General features: G+C 39.2%; 1 long non-coding RNA gene across 1 annotated transcript; it reads right to left on the reverse strand.

Moving 5' to 3' along the window:
- Positions 1-1128: 1128 nt before the first annotated feature.
- LOC118486391 lies at positions 1129-2153 on the reverse strand. The gene is made up of 2 exons (XR_004878770.1): positions 1956-2153; positions 1129-1426 (listed from the first exon to the last, which is right to left on the reverse strand). It is a non-coding gene; the product is annotated as an uncharacterized LOC118486391 (long non-coding RNA).
- Between the last annotated feature and the right edge of the window lie 2966 nt (positions 2154-5119).

The following is a 5119-nucleotide window of genomic DNA, read 5'->3' on the forward strand; positions in this document are numbered from 1 at the left end:
ACATAACCTCCTATTTATATGGTCAAGGCAACTTAATGAAAGTTCTCATTAATTACAAGTTTGCCACCTTGCCATTTCTAACTAAATATGACATTATGCGCTTGATTTCTTCCGGCTTTTCACTACGACTCGGATTGATGAAGGCGATAGACAATAAATGCATCAACATTGATTATAGGTGATATATTAAAATTCTATTGGATGGAAGGAGTTCTCATAGTTCTCGCAACTGGTAGTTGTTCCTCCTTGAACCGAAACCTACAAAACTATACATAAAAGAAACATTTGGTTTTTATAGAATACATAACAACTTTTTAGTGGGTTCACTAATTTGATAGAAACATTTGGTTTTTAGATGGCTTAAACTATCTACACACCAAGTGTGTAGATAGCTAACCCAAAAAGGTGTTTTTTGTCCTATGTGCATACCCTGCAGTGTCGAGCTGTAGACAAAGCGCGGCGTTTTGGTCCGGTCAACCAGACAAAGACTGACGGGTCTGTCGACCGGACCAAAACGCCGAGCTTTAGCCGCGTTTTGGTCATGTCAACCAGACCGGGTGTCAGTCTTTTGTCTGGTTGACAGGACCAAAACGCGGCCAAAGCTCGACGTTTTGGTCCGGTCAACAGACCCATCAGACACCCGTCAGTCTTTGTCTGGTTGACCGGACCAAAACGCCGCGCTTTGGCCATAGCTCGACACTGCAGGGTGTGTATATAGGACAAAAAACACCTTTTTGGTGTGCCAATAGGCAAAGGGGTGTGCAAATAGGTACACCCTTTTAGATTTACTCATGGGATCCCGGCGGTCCAAGGGGATCACCATGGCTCGCAAGTAATGTCAGAGGTTTCACTCAATTTTATGTATACACAACCGATTACAACATTTTAAATAAAGTGTATCTATTTAAATTAATTTCATATAGTAATTATTTTTATGAAAAACTAGGTAGTTCCTCCTCGGGTGTTGCGGCGGAGAACCACTTGCATAGCAAAGTTCATTAAAGATTACCAGTTGTGAGTTGCAAAAGGGGAAAACTATCATTTTACACTAAGTTGTTGGATATTTAACAAAGTTGAAGTTATAGTTTAAACATGTTAAGGACAACCACATCTAATGAACCCTGCTGCTACTTTGTGAATCAACTATTCAACTCAACAAAATAATTATACGTGTAACAATATAACATTACAACCAACTCTAGTATCCATTTGCCCAATCCATATTATTCTAACCCAGCCAACTCAAAGCAGAAAAAAAGGCACCTGTGCCCCATTCTCACATACCCTCAAAGCTAACAGTAGGTTCATATTTTTCGCTAACACAGGAGTTAGTTGTTATCCTATAGTTTCTCAAGCCGCTGAAATCCACCATTGTTGCAACGGGGCGAACATCACCCACCATTTTCATTAGCTTCTCCACATTCATCTGCCATGAACACATACATAACATCAACACAACAATTACCAACATGAATAGACATCAAAAAAATATCAGGTTGAACCCATCTGATGTCATTGCAGATTTGAAGTTTAGTTTGTATTTATAAATTTCAAAAATGTCAAATTCTTCTAGTTTGAGTAATTTTGTATCGGCAAATTTCAAAGTAAACATGAGGGTTTTGAAGCTGAAATTTGTTGCAAAGTTTGAACAATCCAGCATCATAATGCATATGTAATGACAAACTCTTACAAAACATGATTAGTTTTTTTTATTTATTAATTTTACTTTTATGTTAGTATTGAACTATTTTATTTTTATTATTTTACTTCAAATTTAGATTCGGTCATTCTTTTAAACAATCTTAAATTACGATTTACTTTAAAGCCGGTCATATTAGCGCAAATTTTGGCGAACAATAAGACAAAGATTATAAACAGTAAAGATGGACCAACATAGATTGGGGACATAAGTGAAATTGGTTAAAAGGAAAAAGAGGTGAGGTGTGGGTTCTTACCATCTTTGCCGGAAATAGAAGGACCTTGAGCCGCCACCGTGTTTATCCGCCCCATCTCTATTTCGACTTCGAGCCACCGCCTCATCAACGCTCTCATTCTCGTGCATCTTAGGTTCCATGGTTCAAATCTCTAGCTCTTTCTTCCACAATCTCGCTTTCTTTCTCTTACTGTGCTCTCCCTCTTTCTCTCTACTTTCTCTCTCTTAGTCTCTCTTTGTCTGTTTTGTAGGTGAAGGATGAGACATGTGATGGTCACACATGGAAGTTAGTAAGCCAGGTGTCTTTTTTTTACTATAAATCAGTAAGCCAAGTATTGGATACATACATCAGAGCTATGGGAAGAGGGAACGATATCTTATAGCTTTTTCCATTGAAGTTGTCAACTGCAGAAAAGCAATTCAGAAACAATCCAACTCTAGAAAAGCAATCATATACGATTGACAAATTGCTATGTGTTTCCAAAAACTAATTAAAAAACTATGTGCAACAGAGACCTTACTATTATATCCTACATATCTTGCTTTACCTTTTTTTTCTTTCTATTTGATTCAAAATATGTAATTAGAAGATAGATGTACAGAACAAACCTGTGAACTTGAGCATGCCAAGTCTGTGTCTCCCTCAATGTAAATAAAACTGACATAGTTGTAGTGAAGAAAAGAAAAGGAGACATCATAAGAACACGACCATTTGTAGCAAAATAGTCTGCAAGGTATAGGACAAAATCGTTAGTGACTTCAACCATCCACTTTGGAGATTAGTTGAAAATTGCATCAGAAAGGAATTTCTAATCCATACAGGCCTACATATTCAACACTACTCCCATTTTGTCAAACGGTATATTTGATCTTGGTTATGTGATTCTCAAAATATATCTACATTTACGCAAGTAAGTTCCTTTCTGAGTGGGATACTATTGGGCATCTTTATTTCTTTGTTTATGTTAATTTCCTTGCCATTCCTTAGGCGACATCCATTCATGACTGTTCTAGTTGCTCATGTGCATATGTAAGGTTGTAAATTCACTTGTCTGATAATTAAAAGGGGAAATCGCAAGAATGGCATTGACTCGGTCAAAATTTCCAAACTAGCCATTCGAAACGTCTTACTGAGACGCCACGACACCCCCGTAACGTCTCAACTATTGACCAACGAAAGGGCTGCACGTGGAATGGCGGACCTGACTTGTCCACTTCAAGTCTCAAGAATCAAAATAAAGCTTTCCCAAGAAGATAGAACAGGTTTGCGGCACTAAGTAAAGTTTCTTGAGATAATAAAATAAAACATTAAAAATTTAGGTTTTAAGTTTTAGGCTAAAATCAAAATATATTTTTTAATATAAAGCCCTATTCCCCTAAAGCCCATTAATGAATATTAAAATGGATCTGACGTGTTTCACTTTTCAAAAACCAACCCAACTCTTTATCTTCTTCATCCCACAAAACATTTAGTTACAGTCCATCGGAACACCAAGCGCCACCGTCAGACCACCGCTCGCCGGGGCCAGACCGTTGCATGCCTGCCGGAAAAATCGTTGAAGATCTCTATTTTTTTGTCTGATTCTAAATCTTTACGCAGCATAACCAGGAGGGTCAACTGTACAAAATAATTTTCGTCAAGTACTCGGTAAACTGAAAATTTTGCTGGCCGGAGGGTCAACTGACCCCCTGACCCTCTTGTGGTTCCGCCCTTGGCTGAAACCTCTTAAAAATATTTGAAAACGTCTTAAACTCTAAAAACGTCTTAGGAATTCGTGAAACGGCTTGAGACGTCTCTGAAATGGCTTTAAAACCAGTTGAAACGTCTTAGGAAAGACGTCAAATGGCTCGGCCACGCGCAGCCCTTTCGTTGGTAAATAATTGAGACGTTACAGGGGTGTCGTGGCGTCTCAGTAAGACGTTTCGAATGGATAGTTTGGAAATTTTGACCGGGTCAAGGCCATTCTTGCGATTTCCCCTAATTAAAAAGGTAGCCTGCACCAAATCTCAAATAAACGACAATGATTATACCTAATTCATGTAGCATAACACATCGACCCATACCAAAAACTATACACTTATGCCTTGACCTCGAGAATTTAGCAAACTGTTCATGAAGATAGTATTATATCCTACAAACCTATTGATCAAAAGTTGTTGCCACCTGGAGATTGTAGGATAAGATAATAACAATTATAAATGCGCAGTGTAAAATACCTGAAACCTTTGATAACTTCAAAGAGTAATATCAGTATAACCAACCAGATTTTCTAATTAACGACTTTATCAAAGATGGAAGCAAAAACTTGAAAAAGGGGGGATGGTAGGTACCTTAATTGCAAGAAACTACCATCGTCGACGCCCCCATGTTGTGATGATATCCGTTCGTCAGTAGAACCACGATCGGAATTGCCGCTAGTCGGTTCATTTACCGTAACCCGTATAAGTTAAGCTTTCAAAATTGTAAGAAAACAAAGTTAATAAACATGAACTAAACATTTGTGTACAAAACTCATATCACCAAATCCAAATCCAACAGTTATATTACGAATCAATCGCACAATTTGAAACTCTAGAAATCGGAGAACATAAACATTAACCTCAGTAGCACCTAAACTCTCTATAAGAGTAATCTTGTTCCCTGTAAATCAAACAAAATACACACATAGATAAGTGAAAACAGAAACATGATTTGAATTATAAATCAGGTCAAACTAAAAACTGAAAGGATGAGGAGAGTAACCTCGAAGATCTAATTCACGATTGATGGAACCCTCAATGCCACCACCGTGTCACCGTCTCCAACGTCTCTCCGCCCGCTCTCCTCTCTCTCTCTCTCTCTACCGTATGCTGCTTCTCTCTATTGCTCTTTGTCTGTCTCGCATGTACCGTCGCCGGAAGCCTAGAACCCCCGGCCGTCAAGTTCCCAATCAGTGATGGTCGACAACATTACCGTATGCAACTTCTCTCTCTATCTACCGTTTCTAGAATCGACCGATTAGAGTGACCGGTACCACCGCCGGAACCCTAGAACCCCCGGCCGTCAAGTTCCCATTCAGCGACGATCGACAACATTACGTCGGCGGGAGATGATAGTCGGTTCCTCCATCACCGCCGCGCCTCTCTCTATCTTACTCTGCCTCCCTCCGTCATGCACTCTGTCTCTTGGTACCGCCGGAATGGGAA

Source organism: Helianthus annuus, chromosome 14, assembly GCF_002127325.2.
Source record: "Helianthus annuus cultivar XRQ/B chromosome 14, HanXRQr2.0-SUNRISE, whole genome shotgun sequence".
NCBI classification, from domain to species: domain Eukaryota; kingdom Viridiplantae; phylum Streptophyta; class Magnoliopsida; order Asterales; family Asteraceae; genus Helianthus; species Helianthus annuus.